Consider the following 19,147-nt stretch of genomic DNA (forward strand, 5'->3'; position numbering starts at 1 on the left):
GGAATGATGTTCTTTGCCACAGACGGATACTGAAAGTTGGATCTGGGTTCCCACTAACCGGGTTCAAGAAAGGCTTTAGAAAAACGATGGAGTCCAAGGTAAGAAAAGATGAAGGCAAAAAAAAGGCCTTGAAAAGCAATGTTCACCCTGCCAGGATATTGTCTTGTGTTGGCCTACACCCCAGCAGCAGTTCAAAGGCTGAGATGGTAGGTATTGAGGTTAGGAGGGGAGGGATCCGGCCTGGAGACAGAGCTGACCCTGCTGGAGAGGAAAAGTCTCCCCCAAGCCCAACTGGGCAGTGAGGCAGAAATTCAGGCGTTCCAGAAAACAGAGGCTACAGGCTCCAGCTCAGAGAGAGCCTCCTGCTGGTTAAAACTGTCTTTATAGCAGCCCAAGCATCAGCAGGCTCATAAAGGATAACTTTTCCCAAGTGCCAACAACAAGCCAGGCATCTTACATATATTCTCTCTCAACCCTCCTGTCGATTGAAGCTCAGAGAGGTGAGGTGACTTGCCCAAGGTCACACAGCTGTTGGGAGGCAGAGGAGGGCTGCCAGAGCCCAGATCTTGTGCTCTGAAGCATGAGTCAGACTACCAACTGGAGGGAGAAAGGAAGCAAATGCTGGAGAATGAAGGCCTGTCTTAAGGAGAAACGGGATGGAAGGAGAAGGAAATTCATATTTGTAATACATTTTGTTCAACAGACCTTTATATTGTCAGACAGTGTGTGTGTGTCTAAGTGGGTTCTTCTGTGAATGTGTGTGTTCTTCCCATAATGTGTGTTGTTGGCCCTTCTCTGGCTCTGGGACCCCTCTTGAAAGTTGTGTGTCTGTGTTCCTGGTAAAGAGTGTGTATGTCTCTCCCTGAGTGTTGCTTAAATGTGTGGAGTTCTCGTGGCCCCCTGCCTGAGTATATGACCTTCTGTGGGTGTGCAGCGTGTGTCCATCTTCCCCCAATCTCCCGGCCAGGTGCAGAACAGGGCCAAGAGGACAATGGGCTTGCGCGCCCGGGTGGCCTTTCCCTCCACTCCCTCACCCTCTGCGACCCTCCCGCCTGCACCCCACGCCCTCGCTGCCCTCGCTGCCCCCACTCCGGCCCCTTCGACCTGCCCCGGCCCTCCGTGCCCGCACCCCGGCGCCCCACCCCGGCCGGGCTCGACCTCCGGGCCCTCCCCGCCCGCGCCCAGCCTGCGCCCCGCGCCCCGCGCCCGGGCGGCCCCACCCCGGCGGCCCCAGGCGCGCAGCTGCGGGACACACAATCGAGGCGCCCCCGCCCCGCCCCCTGCGCAGCCCCTCGCCCAACAAAAGCCGCTTTCTTTCCCCACAACAGATTAAAGACCAGGAGGGGGTGAAAAATAGCTTCTCCGGCCCTGGCGGGGGAGGGGCGCGGGAAAAGCTGGGGCTTGGGGGACTCTTTGATGGCGAGTGTGTGGGAAACCCGGAGGAATGTGGCTGCTCCGGCCGCCACGGCGGGGCGAGGCGCCGGGAGAAGGGCCCGCCCCCCGGACCCCCGCGGCCCCGGCGCCCCCTGCGCCCCTGATCGCCCAGCGTCTCCCCTTGCGCTCTGGGTGTCCCCCCATCCCATCCCGTCCCTGCTCTTTCTATCTCTCCCTCAGTCCGTTTTCTCAAATTCTAATTTCCCTATCTTCCTACTTTCCCTTCCTCTAATTTTCCTTTTCACGAATCCCCTTTTCATCTCCACCTCCTTCTCTTTCTCTTTTTCTTAATTTCTCTTCTCTTCGTTTCTGGCTCCATGCCTTTCTCTTGATCCAAACAGCCATCCTTTTCCTTCTCTCTTTGCCTATTTGTGTCCGTGTCTCTTATTTCTTGGTGGCTCCTCTGTGCCTCTGGCTAGGGCTCTCCTGGATTGGCTCATAGGGATGGTGCTGGGTTTAGCACAGCCTCTGCCGCCTTTTTCTCCTTCCTTTTTGGAGAGGGTTGGGAAGAGGGACCAGGGTAGGTGGGCAGTTCGTTTAAACATCCCTCTCCCTCCACTCGTATAAGTGGAGATGGGAGCTGGCAGGGGAAGTCTGAGGGAGCCCAGAAGATGGCAGAGAGAGACTTGGGGAGGCCTGGCCTGCTGGACCAGGGCAGAGTAGGAATAGAAGCTCTTAGAGACTTCCAGGGGTTCAGAATTATTTTCAGCTTAATTTAATGCAGTCTATGAAAGGAATTCCTGGCCCAGGACCAGGTGGTGGCCTTGGGACCTTGATGGAAATGGGTTGGGTCTCCTGGCCCCCTCCTCTCTAGTTCTTGGGACAGGCTTGGGAGTGGAAGGGGGCTGGTTCAAGACAAAAGGCTTCCAGGTGGCTGGAGGTGCATGGAAGGGAACTCAGCTTGGGACCCTAGAAACCCAGGTTTTGCCCTTTGCTCTGCCACTCTCTAACAACCCTGACAAATCCTCTCTCCTTTTGGGACATCAATTTCCCCACCTGTGAAATGAAATATTTGTTTAGATCAGCTGTCCTCTTTTATTACACCCACGACCCCAAGATCCTATTTATTCCAAATGCATTGCTTATATTAATTAATCTGCTTTCTCATTTTATATTTATGAAAGGCAAGCATTCAGAGTTTCTGATTAGCATGGTTCATTACTATGCAGAGCTGTTCTAATTCCAGCCAAGGCACCCCAGGGAGACCCCCAAAGCCCTTGGTGCGTTAGTAGTCTGTGCAGCAAAATCCTGTGGAAGACTACGGGCTTTGGAGGCAGACAGCTTGGGTTTGAATCCTGAATCTGCGAGTGCCCAGCTGTGTGACCTTGGGGAGGTCACACCCTCCCTCTGTTTCCTTATCTGTAAAAAGGAGAGATTCATAATATCAACCCCACAGGATGGTGCTGAGCATAATGTCAGATAACAGATATAAAAAGGTAAGAAATTAGGTGCTCAATAAATAGCAACTGTGGGGATACTGATGCTTTTTACCAAAGCTGCCCAGGAGAACCAGAATTCAGCCCCAAATGTGAGCCACATAGATAATGTAAAATTCTCTAGCAGCCACATTGTAAAAAAGTAAAAACAGGTGAAATCAATTTCAATAATGTATTTTACCTAACCCGATGTACCCAAAATGTTATTTGAACATGTAATTAATGCCCCAGAAACTATTAATTTTATATTATTTTTCATACTAAGTCATCAAAATCTGGAGTATATTTTATAATTCAGCACACCTCAGTTCAGACTAGCCATATTTCAGGTGCTGAACAGCCACGTATGGCTGGTGGTTACCCATCAAATAGTGCTGGTCTAGTTGGTTAGAAAGTCAAGATAGATCTCGAAGAGGGAAGGTCTCCTGAGCTGAGCTTTGAAGGCCAAGTGGAATTTTAACAGAGAAGGCAGGAGGGAGACGGCAGAGAATGGTGTGAGCAAAGGTGCTGATCAGCTTGGTTGGACAGAAGCTTGAGGGTTGGGTGAATGCTGGCCAAGACTGGATAGTTTGATGGAGGTGGGGTGTGTGGAGAGCCTTGAATGCCAGGCTAAGGGCATAGAATGTGGGCTTTAATACTTCAGAGTGACTGTCTCCTGGAGATCCACTTTCTTTTCAGGGAAGGAAGCAGCAGTACTGTGGGTTCGGTAACTGCAGCTGAGTCTGTTAAGATCTCTATTAATACTAGCTACCATTTATTGAAGATTCATTATGTCCACGCACAATGCTAAGCACTTCACGTTACTTATCTCATTTAATTCTCTCAACAAATCCTCACACATTGCTGATGGGAATGTAAAACTTTGAAAAACAGTTTGGCAGTTTCTTAAAAAGTTAAACATAAGTTGACCATATGACTCAGCAATTCTTCTAGGTATTTACCCAAGAGAAACACAAACATATGTCTACCCAAAAACTTGTACTGGGGATATTCATAGCAGTATTGTTCACTATAGCCAAAAACTGGAAACAACCCAGATGTCCATCAACTGATGTGGTATAGTCATATGATGGAATATTATTCAGCAATAAAAAAGAATGAACTACTGATATATGCAGCCCATGGGTGGACCTCAGAAATATCAGATTAAGTGAAAGAAGCAAGACACAAAGGACTAAATATTGTATAATTCCATCTGTGTGAAATTTCCAGAAAAGGTACATTTATAGAGATAGAAAGTGGTTGCCTAAAGCTGAGAGGAAGAAGGAGAGAGACTGCTAATGGGTAGAGGGCTTTTTTGGGGGGAGGGTGATGCAAATATTCTAAAATTGATGTGGTAGTGATTGTACAATTCTTTAAATATGCTAAAAATCATGTAATTATACACTTAAAGCAGGTGACTTTTATGGTATGCAAATTACAACTCAATAAAACTCTTTTAAAAAAGAAAAAGCATCCCAACAATATTTGAGATAGATACTCTGACTACCCCATTTTACAGATGTGGAAACCTCAGAAAGGTGAAGCCCACTCAGCCAGGAAGGGGAAGAGTCAGGTTTGAAACCTACAAAGCTGTGCCCTTGACTGCTTGGCTTTCCCACTTCCTGAAGTTTGCTTGGGCAGTGCCCTCCATCTTTCTGGGGCATTTAACTTCTAAGTTTGATGCCAGTCATGTTTTCAAGATGCAGCAGTTACTCTTTAGATGACGAGGGTCATGGGGAGGCGGCAGAAGGCCTGGGGTAGATTTGGGACACTGGGAGAGCCTCCTTCGTGAGAAAGCTCGGGCAGCAGCTGGGCCAGGGTCATCCACAGCAACCCCTATGCTCTGACACCCCCTCCCCAACTCTGTCTCCTTCCCAGAGGAGAGAGGAACTTGGCTTCAAAGCTGAGGCCAGAATGTGAACCAGAGACCTGACCTGACCCCCATTTTGGAATCTACTGGATCTGGGGCCATGACAGGGGTGGGACTGTCCCCAAACCAAACTAACAAACCAAAGTCCAACTGCCTCGCTCAGCCCTGTTATTTTATGATCACACCATATAATCTAACACCATAGGAGAGACTTGTATTGAAAGTCATTGGATCTGGAATCTTGAAGTCCTGGTTCAAACTTCTGTCTTCTGAATCTCCAAACTCAGTGTTCTTGAGTAACTCATTTACATTCTCCAGGCCTCAGTTTCCTTATCTATGAAATGGAGATGATGATACTTCCTTCAGAGGGTAGTTGTAAGGATTTGGGGGACCAGAGGTTAAATTCACTTCATTTTAGACCACCCACATTACATGTCTTAAGTTGTTATGGTTTTAATAATTCCCCCACTCAAAAGAAACAAGGGTAAAAGAGAATAGTAAAAATAATAATAAGAGCCAGTGTTTATGGACACTGATTTTGTGCTATTTCAAGTGCTTTGTGTGCATTAACTCATTAATCTTCATAGCAACTCATGAAGTTGGTATCATTATTACCCCCAGTATACGGATGTGGAAGCTGAGGCTCAGAGAGGTTAAGTACGTTGGCTCAAGGTCACCAGTGTGGAAGGGCCAAGCTGACTGACTCTAAAGCCTTAGATTTTTGCCATTCAGAATGGAATAGAATAGAATTTAAGGAGACACCAGTCTAATTTATTGAAGTCTTGCTGCACGAAGGTAAGGAAAAGCAGCAGTTAAGATGATAGGTCCAAAGTAATTGGCCAAATTTATTAACATTTATTAACATTTTACCATTTCTAAACCTTCCAGCTACAAGGTCACACATACCATCCTCCTGAAGTACAGAAGAGTCACCATGACAACTGCATTCATGTTTTTACCTTTAATGTAAACTATTGTATTTTTTTTAAACTATTGTATTTTAAAAATATTTTTAAATGGATAAAAGGATTCCAATCTCATGTTTCAAATAGGTAACACTTTTCACCTGGTTCAAAATTCAAAAAGCATGAGAAGGCATAGGATTCAGACCCTCCCTCTCACCCCTACCCCTGCCATCCTCTAGCCCGCCAGTCTCCTCATAGCCAGCCAATATTGCTAGTGTTTTCAGGGGGGAGGGAAGAACCGATACCTTTTGAAATTAGGAAGGGTGTGCTTGATTTGCTCTGAAGCCACAAGGCAAAAAGCCTACCTCAGTCTGGTTGATTTCTTCAGGTCGGCCTCTGCCTGATTTCCTGTACCCTTTGATGCACCACTGCTTCCTGCAGGTGATGGTTGGTCCCTTAGGGAAATGGTTGGTCCCTTCTCCCTCTGAACTTTCCCCCGAGGCACCCCCTCCAGTACTTGCCATGTTCCTGACCACGTTCCCTCCCACCTTCAGGCCCAGCTGCTTCCTCATCCCTCAGAGCCCGCAGAGCCTGCAAATGCCAGAGAATATCTTGTCATCTCACCATGGCTAATGGGGCGGAGGTGAATCCAGGGGTCACACCTGGGTAGCCTCAGGCCAAATCTAGCCCATGAGATTTTTTTTTTTTGGGCCTGCCCAGTGATTTTGTAATTAGAAAACTTCACTTGTAAATCTGATTTTCTCCAGCTTCTTTTGAAATATTGGCAGACTCAGCCATGGAACCTCTCTTCATGTTGATGAAATCAGCCAGAGCTGATTAGCAGATGCCCCCTTTATAAGGAATACGTACTCTCTGGATTGTCATGGTCCCCACCACTCTCTGTTGGTTAATGTGATGGGCAGATTAATGGCCCCTTCTAAGGTACCCACATCCTAATCCCTGGAACATGAATATGCTATATGAATACGTTATATTACTTGGCAAGTGGGAATCAAGGTTGCAGATGGAGTTAAGTTTGCTAATCAGCTGATCTTAAAATAGGGAGATAGTCCTGGAATTTTTTGTTGGGTCCAATATAATCACAAGGGTCCTTAAAAGTGGAAGAGGGAGGCAGAAGAAGAGAGTCAGAGATGTGACAATGGAAACAGGGTCAGAGACGTGCCATGGTGCTTACTTTGAAAATGGAGGAAGGAGCCACGAACCAAGGATGTTGGCAGCCTCTTGAAGCCAGTAAAAGCCAAAAAAAAAAAAAAAAAAAAAGATTCTCCTCCAGAGCCTCCAGAAAAAAACACAGCCCTGCAGACACCTTGATTTTATCCCATTGAGATCCTTGTCAGACTTCTAATGTACAAAACTGTAAGATAATAAATTTGTGTTGTTTTAAGCCACTAAGTTTGCAGTAATTTGTTATAGCAGTAACAGAAAACTGATACAGTTTATATGGGGGGTCTCTCCAGCCTCTGGACATGGGGTAGTGGGGCACAGTTGGTGAGAGGTATCGTGAGTAAGACACTTAGCTTAAGATGCTCAAGGAACAGCACCTACTGTCATAAGGAATAGGTTTGGAAGGTGGGACCAGGCAGAGGGGAAACATGGGTGATTCTTGATTTGGCTTTTCCTCCGTCTGCTCTCATAACACTCCTCTGCCTGGTTTCCTCCCCAGAGCCCAGAGCTCACTGAGAGGGCAGGGCTGAGCAGCTAGGCCTTGGAGGATATACGAGTAACCCCTCAGAGAGTTGGCGGGTGTCGGCAGCCGGTGGAGGGATCTGATCCCTGATGGAGGACAGGATTAGAGGGTCAACATGGAAAGGGAAGGAGCAGGCCCTTGGCTGGGTAGAGGGGCCATCAAGGCTGCAGGTGGGAGGAGCAGAAGCAGGTCCTGAAGTCAGGTGCAAAGCGGGGCAGGGCACAGAGATGGTCCAGGCTAGAGGCCTGCTTGAGGTGGTGCTGGCTGGTGTGGGCATGACTGATGGTTAGGAGTCCTGGGGAATGGGTAGTAGGCTGACTTGTAGATGGGGAGCTAAATTATCCTGAGCAATTACTGATGACTGATAGTGGCTTACTGTGTCAGACTTGCCAAAGATATTCATGTTTAACAGTGCCTATCACTTCAATATAAAAAGATGAAGTTGCATTTAAGATAGCAGTGTCTAGAAAGGAAAACTTCATGGTCAGGGAGATGTAGTTTGCACGTGGATGGCCACGTGCCTTACCTGCTCTCAGGGCCCTACACCCCCAGAAGGTCTCATCTTCTAGTCCTCATACCCTTAAATGTCGTTAGGCTTTCATTACAATTCTTCCACTTATTTTCTGTGTATTCTGGGCAGGTTTGTTTGTTTACTTTTAAAAATTTTATTTTAGCAAATACTCATATAATGATTAATATGTTCCAGGTGCTGTTGTGAGTGCTTTATAAATATTGATTTATTTAGTCAGCATAACAACAATTGACAGAAGTGATATTATCTCTATTTTATAGATGAGGAAAACTGAGACACAGAGAGGTTAGGTAATTTGCCCAGGACCACACAACTTGTAAGTGGCTGTACCTCTGAGCCTTGGCTTTCTTGGCTATTAAATTGGGAGGTACTACAGAAGAGTGCCCTCCAAATAGCAGAGTTTCTCATCTCTGGAACGATTGACATTTGGGGCCAGATAATTCTTTGTTGTGGGAGCTGCCTTTCACATCGTAGGATGTCAAGCTGTATCCCTGGACTTTACCCAGGAAATGCCAGTAGCAACCTCCCCTCTTGACAAAAATGTTTCCAGGACTTGCCAAATGTCCCCTGGGGGCACAGTCAACCCTGGTTGAGAACTATTGCTCTAATAGGATCTGGGGAGGATTAAATAAGGGAGTACATGTAAGACACCTCCATACATTCCTTTCCCTGTCCTTCTACACATGTGCTGGGTGAATTCTGCCTCCTCAGAACCTTTTCTCTTTCTATTCCTTTACAGATCTTGAAGATGTGCTCACCTAAATGTAGATTGGGTCCTGGAGCACCTCTTGCAAACCCAAAGCTGGCTCCAGGAGTCAGACCTGCATTCTGGGTCCATCACTTCCACTGACACTGTGTGTGGCCTTGGTTGAACCCCTTCCCTCCATAAGCCTCAGTTTACCCACATGTACGATGAGGGGGTTGACCTAAAAGCTTTCTAAAAGATCGTTTAGCTGCAGAAAGCTGACTGGATGATTCATACCGAATACAAATTCCCCTCACAAAGTCCAAATTCTTTCAGAGACTTAGTCATTCCAGGGTTTGAACTTTCTCGCAAAAGCCATTTGAAAAATTCTTCCAGCTTGAAAAAAAAAAGCTATTAAAAGAAAGTAAAAGTTTCAAAACCGAATCCTAGGCAAACACCCCTGAAAACAATATACATACACACACGCACCCACATGCACGCACACACACACAGAGCACCCAAGGTAACTCTGAGAACAGGATATGAAACCTCACAGGCTGGCGCTAAGAAATGATTCACAGGCCTTTCGAGATGCTTCTATTTCAAGGCATGATCCACCCCCTGGATCTAGTGGCTCCAAAAACAAAATAAACCTTAAAGAAGCTGCCATTTCTTATCTCAACATAGAGTTAGCCCAGCCAGCATCCTCAGATCTCAAGAGCCCCAGTCAGAAGACAAATTTCAGTCCTGTGAATTCCCTTTCTGTTCTATTTCAAGTCTCAAGCTGCAGGCTTGTTTAAAGTCTTTTGCATCCACCTTTGGTTGGCTGACCCCGAGTTTAGAGCAACACAGCTTAATGGGTTTACAGCACAGCCTGGGAGATCATAAGTTTAGTTCAGCAAGGTCTCTGTACAGCTCTGTCCGACTGTATTCGGGGCCGATCATTCCAGTAGCTGTCTCCAGCTAACCAGTCCCACCTGGCTTATGTATTGTGCTGTCAATATCACACTTGCCCTAGGCCAGGAATCATGAGTTATAGCATACCATTCAACATGTCATGTTCCTATGTAAAACAGAAATACAAAAGTAATTTATTCGTTCAATGAAATGCTTATTGAGTGCTTACTATATACGAAGCTCCCAGCTAGGCATCAGGGATGTACTGGTGCTAAGATACAGCCCCTGCCTTCATGGAGCTTGATGAACAGGAAAATTTGACAAGCTAAATAGAGTGGAAATATATGGAACTATTCCCTATAGGAAATGGCCTGCATAAACAGTAATACCAACGTTGGAGCAAAATTTAAAGAAATACAAATGCTTGTGATACAGTTAAGTACATTCTCATCTGTGCTTACCTTTAATTTTTGGTTTTAAATTTAGAAAACTTCTACTTTTTATGATGCTTCAGTTGCTCCCTAGAATCCTGCAGAAAAGGTCACTGTCTGGCCCCAACCTACTTTTCTTCCCAACAAATTTCCTCACCCCAACCATACGTCCACACCACCATTGCTACATGGAGTCTTCCCTCCTCTCTTTCTTCTCTGTCCAGGGTCTGATTCAAAAGGCCACTTCCCCCGGGAAGCACTTGCAGACCTATCTGGCCATGTCTTCACTATTCCTAAACCCGCAGATCTATGCTCTTTACTGGGCTTTTAGCCTGTCCTGCCTTGTCACCTCTTCTGTATTTCTGTCCTGAACTTTCACCTCACTTGTGAATTAGGGGAAAGAGGACAAGAACTGATATTGACTAAATGCTTTCTTGGTGCTAGGCTGGCCCCTTCCTGTGCATTATGTATAATGCCTGGCACATAGAAAATGTTCAATAAATATTTGCTGACTGAATGCTTGGGTGGTTTCACTTAAACCTAATAATAACTCTTTGAGGCAAATGTTATTAGTATTCCCATTTTAGAAATGAGGAAATTGAGGCACAGACGGGTTAAAGCCTGCCTTTAAGGTCTTTCTGCCTCCAAAGCTAAAGCTCAGGCTTACTCTCCTACTCTGTGTTTTTGGTTTTTTTTTTTCTCAAATATATTTTTTCCCCTAAGGTATCTTATACATAGTAAGTGCTTAATAAATAGCCACTGACTGACAGAACACACACACTCCCTGCTTTACCCCATCCCGGACACTACTACTTGCTCTGTTTTGTGGGTCCATATGTTTTGTTTCTACACTTAGTTAAAAAAACATCCTGCAGTTACCTGTGCCTGTCTGCTTCTGCCCCTAGACTGTGGCAGCATTAATGCAATTCACCTGCTGTGGTCCTGGCTGGCACGTTGTTCATGCTCAATGAAGATTTGCTGAAGTGTGTATGTAGGTGGTGATTTATGCTCCTTAAATTTCTAACCCCCGTACCTGTGAATGTGACCTTATTTGGAAACAGAGTATTTACAGATGTAATTAAAGTAAGGATGTCAAAATGAGCTCATCCTGATTCAGGGTGGGCCTTAAATCCAAGGACTGATGTCCTCATAAGAGGAAGAAAAGCAAGACTTGAGACACAGAGAGAAGAAGGCCAAGTGAAGACAGAGGCGGAGGCTGGAGTCATGAAGCCCTAAACCAAGGAGCACCAAGGACTGCCATCAGTACCACAAGCTAGAAGATGGGCGTGGGACAGATTCTCCCACTGAGCCTCCAGAGGGAACACCTTGATTTTGGACCAGTAGTCTCCAGAACTGGGAGAGAATATATTTCTGCTGTTTTAAGCCACCAAGTTTGTTACAACAGCCCTAGGAGAATAACAGCGGTTGAGCAAGAAGATAACCTGGCTGAGAAATTCAGGACTCGAGAGAAACAGCTTCGACTCTGGGGGCTCTTAGACCCAGCTTTGGTACTTACCTGTTCTGTTGTCTCGATGAATGGACTTTACTCCTCTGTGCCTCAGTTTCCCGCTTTGTAGAATGGGAACATAGTAATAGCTAACATCTACTGAGTGCCAGGAAGTGTGCTAAGCCCTTTCCATGCATCCTAAGCCTCGGCCTGAATAGTAGGCCAGGAATAACCATTAATAAAAGAAACTGGGTTTGAAATTTACAATCTTACCTTGCCACGGATGAAGAAATCTCCACCTGGGATTGTTTGGCCTTGAATCCGACAGTGTGATCGTTCATAACAAGAACACAGGCAGAGTCAGACAGAAACAGGTTCAGATCCTGGCTCTGCTGTTTACCAGCTAGGTAATCTTGTGCCGTCTGTTTTGCCCTCTGAGCCTCAGTTTCATCATCTGTAAAATGGGGGTGGTACAGTTCCTACTTCATAATGTGGATGTGATGATTGAATTAAACGACAGAAGAAGGGAATGCACACAATTATAAGCTGTTCTGTGAAGGGTAGTGCCGTGCTGGCGGCACAGAGTAGGTGGTTAAGGAAAGGAAGTGGCTGCTGTGCTGAAGATGATGGTTCAGGAGGGGACAGTCCAGAACAGCAAGCCAGTGAGAAGAGGACTCCAACAGCTGGCGGCTGCTTTTCCCAGAGGAGAACTGAGGGACAGCGAGGGCCTCTCAGGCAGCTGCTTCCTGGGGTTGTGATGTCACCGGCCCATCCAGGAGGCCATGGTACCAGCGCCTGTTGCTGCCTCCCAGCTGGCCGGCTCCACTTCCTCCGCCCCGGGCCTGCCCTCGCCTTCTTTCTCATGACCCTCGGGAGGCAGCTGGACTGCAGCTCAAGGAACAACTCTCATCAGCAAGTTGGGAGAGCACAGGCCCCTCCCCACTCCCCAGGGCTCCTGTACCTTGGGAGGGACCCTAAAGAATGACTCTTGTCCAGTGGTTTTCAAACTAGGTTCCTCCAAGCCCTGGGATTCTGCAGGGGTTCCCCAGCAACCAGTGAGGGTGGGGAAGGGGGAGGTGGTGCAAGCAAGGGGGACACTAAGCAGGCCAGGCTCTCAGGCCACCCCCTCCACTCCTCAGAACAGCCCCACTGCTATCTTGTTTACACATTGGGTCTTCATATAGAATTTAAGTTCGGAAAAAAAGATGCTGCGACAAAAGAAAGTTTGAAAAGTTTTGATCTTTTGTGGTATGCGAGTTATACATCAGTTAAAAAAAAAAACCCTCTGATCTATTCTACCGCTTTCATTTTCTAGGTGAGAGGCTGAGGCCAAGTGCGGAGAAGCAGCTCACGCATGATCACCCAACGAATCAGCGATAGAACTGGGAACCGGGCCTCCTGCTACAAGCCAGATGCTGTTTCCACACCATGTGGTACCAGGAGTTGGGTGGAGGGCAGACCATCACCACCTCATCCTGTCACTCTCTGGGATGCAGATCAGATGCAAAGTGGAGCCAACTCAGTGACTAAGACAGGCAGGCTTGAGGCTAAGAGATCCAATCGGCCTGCCTCCCTGAGCCTCCATCACCTTCCTCTGTAAAAAGGAGATACTGGTGCCTCAAGTCGGGTAAAGTGAAGATCAAATGTATTCATTGTTCTTTGAACAAATATTTTTTAAGCACCTACTATGTGCCAGCCATTGTACTTGGCTTTAGGAATAGAGGAGGGACCAGGATGTCAGGCTCTGGTTCTCGTGGAAACCTACATTTTCATGGGAGAGGCCAATCATGAGCAAGTAAACAAACAAGTCAGTGGGAATGTGTCAGAGAATGGTAAGTTCTATGATGAAAATAAAAACAAGGTAGAGACAGAGCGCATTTCTGATAGATTAGGCGGTTGGAGAGGACCCTCTAAAGAGGTGATACTGAGACCTCAAAGGGGTGAGGAATTCATGCTAAGCGAGGGGGCTGGGTCAGAGGGTCTTGGGCCGAAGAGCAACAGGTGAAGGATAAAACTGACTGGTACAAATACCCATCAGTATCAAAATTGCATTATTATTATAAATATGCTCATGTGCTGTGAATGTGTCACAAGCATTTCCGGACTTGCATTTGATGATGGTAATGACTGTTAATATTTTTTGCATGCTCACAATGTGCTATGTCCTCCTCTAAGCATTTAAATGTGTTGCTTCATTTAATCCTCATAGCAACCCTGTCAGGGAGGCACTATTATTTCCACCCTTGTACCCATAAGGAAACGGAGGCTCAGAGAGAGAAACTGACTTGTCTGAAGTCACACAGCCAGAAAGTGGTAGAGCTGGAACTTGAATCCAGTTGATCTAGGGTCTGTGGTTTTAACCATTGGTCCAACTTTGCCTAATCCACTGTCTGCCCACAGTAGGCGCTCAACAAAATGGATGTCTGTTTGTGTTTTGAGGAGAAGGAACTCTGACCAGACCCTTGGCACGAATGCCTTTGAGAGGCCCATGTCTTGTGCTTACCTTTTCCTGCCTTGCTCCCACCACCAACCTCTCAAAATAAATCCTGATGTCCCAAAGAGGGGGAGGTGGGGGGGAAAATGACTGTCTAAAATGTGCTGGCAGGAGACACAGCAGTGTCTGCAAACTTTTGTGTGGATTGTGAAACCTAGACAAGTTCTGAGACTGTGACTCACAAATTTTACGTCAAGAAGGAAATTACAAAGAAGTAATAACTAGGAGCATCATTTCACGGAGCGTCCTTCCTGGGCTGTGTCACCCTGGGCCCTTGATCCTACATTTTAGTCACAGTACGCATCTGGAATACAGATGGGAGGCTCGCATCCCCTCTCCCAAGCTCGAGGCGTCCTCCTCCCAGGTCCTCTCTCTCTGAAGAGTTGGGTTTGGCTCTTCCCAAGCTGCCCCTTATCCTCCTGTAGTTTCCTGAGGATGGTTCCTGCTGGGAAGCCTGGGTTCAAGTCCCGGCTCAGCCACTTAGCAGATGAGTGTTTTTGGCAAGTTTCTGGACCTCAATTTCCTCATTCAAGGACTAACCAGGGCTACGGTTAGTCCAGATGCTCATCTCCTAGGGCTCCAAGAGGGCAGTGTTCTCATCTGTTGTGTTTATGGCTTAGAACAATACCCTTAATAAACATTTGCTGAATGAATGAATGAATGAATGAATGAATGAAAGTTCTAGCTCAGTGCCTAGACACATAGCCTGTGCTAAGTATCTGGTCACTGTTATTAGTATTCCTACTGATTCCTGAACGAAAACCTCCTGACCAGCTAACCTCAGGATTCCTGCTGCTCAGCCTCTCTCTCTCTCTCAGGATCAATGAATAGGCTGATGTAGGGTATATCAGTTGTTCCTGGAAGGGTTTCCTAGTGTGAGTCAGGGTCCTGGAGCCTGGGCACCTGGGCTGGTAGAAGGGGGTTGGACAGATAAGACCTTGATCTTGCAAACTTCAGAAGGAGGATTGAGGCATTAAGGCCTCAACTAAGGCTGCTATCTGTGGGGCTCAGCCGGGCAGGCAGCTCTGCAGGGACTCCTCCCAACTGGGGCCTCACTCCACACCTCTGAAGACTTCCCTGAGACTGGTCTATCTTTTGGGATACAGGGACCTTCTTTCTGCAGCTGGAGTGAGGGACAGGTAGAGTGAGAACTTGGATAAAAATGGGGAGAGTGGCTCCTTGCATCAGTCAAATTTCCAGCAGGAAACAGGCCACCCCCTGGAAGAGGCAGCTGGAGAGAGAGTTTAATGAAGGGCCTTAATCTCTGCAGGGGTTGGAGGGTTAAAGGATGGAGGGGCACCCAGGTACTGGCAACAGCCCAGAAGAGGGGAGGGGAGGGAGTAGGGAAACTAGCTGCAGGAAAGGAGCTGTGGCCTCAGGTAGACAAATCAACACAGTCAACCCAGCCCAGCAGGGAAAAGGGAACCAGGGTGATAAATACCTGACTCCTCTCTCTTCCTTTAGGCACCAGTCTTTCTACAGCGCTGCCATTGATCAATTCCAAGTGGAAGCCAGAGAGCAGAGAAGCCCAGGTACTTCCCCAGGTAGAGAAAGGTGAGTCAATCTGGAGGGGCAAAAAGCATACACAGCCTGCTTTGCTTTGGTTTTTAGCACATCTATGCATGAGTGGCTTTACGTACATTATTATACTATTGTTACGTATTACATATATTCTGACAGTCACTCTGGGAGGTGAAGAAACCACGACTCAGAGAGATAAAATGACTTGTCCAGGTCTTCTGACCGCAAAACCATTTTCTTCCTTCCTTCCTTCCTTCCTTCCTTCCTTCCTTCCTTCCTTCCTTCCTTCCTTCCTTCCTTCCTTCTTTCCTTTTTTTCTTAAAGAAAAAGCTATTTTAATGAAGTCTTTAGAGTTAGATGGGCGATAGGGATATATTTAAATATCTTAAAAGCCAAAGAGATACAAAGCACAGCCACAGTGTGGACCAATGTCCCCAGAGCTGGGAAACCAGGTGTGTCTGAATAGGGCAGCCCTGAGTAGGCTGTGGAGGTGGGAGTCCCAGCACTGAAGCTCCGGGAAGCCCATTGCTTTCCAGTGGGCAGGGTCAACATTATCAATAATTATCAGTTTATTATAAAAGGATATAATTCAGGAACAGCCAGATAGAAGACAAGGGTAGGGCAAAGTATGTGGGAAGGGGTGCGGAGCTTCCAAGCCATCTCCGAGTGCCACTCCCCGCAAATCTCCAGGTGTTGACTAACCCGGAAACTCCCCATGTTCCTTCCGTGTGGCATGATTCTGACCGAGCTCACACTGACTTTCTGGCTGTGTTCTACTTTCCAGGGGAAAATCTCTCTTGACCAAATAATGCTCCCACTCACATGGGAGGAAATTCAGAGGACAGGGTAGATGGGGGAAGATGTTTTATACCACGGAGCTTCTTTGGAGCTTACCAAACCATTCCAGGGGTCACCCCTGAGGAGGAGTCTCATTCATCCTGTGATTCAATAGCTGTGAAATTGACAAGGTGAGGGGAGAAGGGGCTGGGCTTGAGAGGGGCATGGCCCTTGGAAATCAATGAGTAATAAGGTAATTAGCACCTGGCAATTCCTCCGCCTAGAGAAATACACGTATGTACAAAGAGGCATATACAAAGATGATCATGGCAGCTTTTTCTGTAACAGTGACAAACTGAAAACCTCTAAATGTCCATTGTTCTGTGTTTTGATTGTACCTGGGGTTAATTTATAGAGGTGACTGAGTGACAACAGCGTGAGACCAATGCCATTGAAAGAAATACTGTGACTTACAATTCCAAAGAAGAGGGGACACACCACACTACACAAGGCCACATGGGGAAACACCGGGTGTGGTCAGGAGGCCGCAGAAGTGAGAGGAGAATGTGTCCCAGAACCTTTATCATGGTTTCCTTGGGAAAGAATGGGCGAGGTAGGGTCGTCAAGTTTGAACAAGCTTACAATTACTAGTTTGAATAATGTCGGCAGGCTCTGAGCTATAGGGGGTGGCTCCTGGGTGTCCAGTACCTGGCCCTGGGGGGATTTAGGGCAGGGGAAATACTGACTTGGTGTGTGACAGTTAGACTGAGGAGGTGGTTGGGGATATGGGTTTTGAATTGGTTGGTCTGTATATGAAAGGTGTGTTCTCAGGCAAGTTGTTGACTATCTCTAGGAATTGGCTAGCCCTGGGAGAAGTCCTCCCAGGGTTGCAAGGCCCTAGGATGTGAAAGCATCATCAAATACAGAAAATTTAAAAAATGATAAATACATTTAGGGAATGACTAAAAAAATGACAGTACATTTATATTTTAGAATTTTATATGGTAGTTAAAAATAGTAAGTTAGCTCTCCATGTTCTGACATAAATGACCTGGAAGACATTGTTAAGAAAACAATTTGTGGAAAAATTCTTACCCATATGATTCCATTTATAAGTGAAAAAAAATCAAAATAAATCTTAAACTTCTGTACATCTATATGTATATGTGCAATGTGCCAAAAAATGTATGTATGGACAGCAAACTAGTGTCCCTGAGAAGGAAGTCTTTTTCTATATCTGTATGTTTGAAAATTTTATAAGAAGTGCATGTTCATGTATTTCCTGTGTAATTAAATAGAAAATAATTCATTTAAAAAACAACCCAGGGTTGGGGGAAATTGGGTGAAAGTGGTCAAAAGGTACAAACTTCCAGTTATAAGAGAAGTAAGTTTTGGGGATGTCATCTATAGCATGGTGACTAAAGTTAACAGTAATGTGTTGTATATTTGAAAGCTGCTAAGAGAGGAAGTAGCTCTTAAAATTTCTCCACACAAGAAAAAATAAATTTGTGACTATGTGAGGTGGTGGATATTAACCAAACTTATTGTGGCAATCATTTTACAATATATACATACATCAAATCATTATGTGGTATACCTTAAACTAATACAAATGTTATATGTCAGTTACATCTCAATAAAATTGGAAATGAAAATGCAAACAACTCTTCTTCCCCCAGATAATGTCAAACCTGTGTGATGAACACAGTGATGGGGAAGCATGGGGACTGGTTGGTGTGGAAATAGAGAGATGCGGTTCCTCACTTTGACAAGGCAATCAGGGAGGGCTTCCTGAAGGAGGTGAATTCTGAGTTGTGTTTTGAAGAATGGCTGAAAATTAGCCCGGTGAAGAAGTAGTATTCTAGAGAAAGGCAACAGTATGTTTGAAGGGGTGGAGAAACATCTGTATTTAGGAGCATAAGATTTGAAAGGGAGAAAGCTGAGGGATGAGGCTGGAGAAGTGGTTGGGAACAGATCTTAAGGGGCCTTATAAACCCAGCTGAGAGGTTTTAATTTCACCTAGATGGGACATGAGGAGGCTTGGAAGAGCTTTCAGCTTTGACTTGAGGGGGCCAGGGTCGTGAGGCCAAGAAGAGGCAAGGCAGTGAATGGATGGGCTAGAGTGAGGATAAGGATCTGGGGCCATGCCTGTCCCCGTCACCACACTCCAGGCACACGGCTCTCTTCCTGAGTGCTAATTCAGTGACCTTCCACATTTAAGGAGCACTGGATCACCTGGAGGACTTGTTAAAAACCTTGCTTACCAGGTTCCACCCTTAGAGGTTTTCAGTAGGTCTGGGGTGGGTCTTGAGAACTTACATTTCTAACTGGTTCCCAGGTGATGCTGCTGGTTGGGGGCCCACGTGGAGAACCTGTGCTCTAACAAAGCTTTCCTTTCCCACCTCAATGCCTCCGCACTTGCTGTTCCCTCTCTTTCCCAAATCTTTGTCACCTCCTCAGAGAAGCCTTCCTTGACCACTCAAGTCACTATCTTCTCAGCCTGTTTTATTTTGTTTAGAGCGCTGGTCACCATTAGAAATGATCTTGCGCCTGTATTTGTCAATTTATTGATTTGTTGCCTGTCTGCCTCCATTAAAATGTAGACTCCAAGAAGTCAGGGATCACTCTTTGGGGGCCCAAGACAGTGCTTGGCATGCACCAGATGCTCAGGAATTATTTATTAAATTTAAAGCAACTAGAGTGGCTTCCTGCAACCTGCGGGAGTTGGCCAGGCCTGGGGTTTTCTGGTGGAGGCACTGGTGATGGGCAGCAGAGGAGAAGGCTCTTTGGATATTGAACTGAGCTGTTGACACAGGTTAGAAAAACTCATCCTCTTTTGGGGGGAGGGACAGGGTGGGGAGAGAAAGTGTTTAAAATAGGTGACCTTTTCAAGCAGATGTGGGAGGAAGGAAGGGCCCTGACATCACAGCTGAGTGGCCCAGAGCTCTGTTGTGGTCCAGGGGCCAGGGCCACCAGAGCAGGCCCTGGGCTTGAGTCACTCCCACCTGTAAGTCAGGCTACCAGTCCA

At 46.4% G+C, this 19,147-nt stretch overlaps 1 long non-coding RNA gene across 1 annotated transcript; it reads left to right on the plus strand.

The window, feature by feature from the left end:
- Positions 1-23: 23 nt before the first annotated feature.
- Positions 24-18,001, plus strand: LOC116668296. Its single transcript, XR_004325416.1, has 3 exons — positions 24-98; positions 12,643-12,954; positions 15,286-18,001. It is a non-coding gene; the product is annotated as an uncharacterized LOC116668296 (long non-coding RNA).
- The last annotated feature ends 1,146 nt before the right edge of the window (positions 18,002-19,147 follow it).

This window comes from Camelus ferus, chromosome 13, assembly GCF_009834535.1.
Source record: "Camelus ferus isolate YT-003-E chromosome 13, BCGSAC_Cfer_1.0, whole genome shotgun sequence".
Taxonomy (NCBI): Eukaryota; Metazoa; Chordata; class Mammalia; order Artiodactyla; family Camelidae; genus Camelus; species Camelus ferus.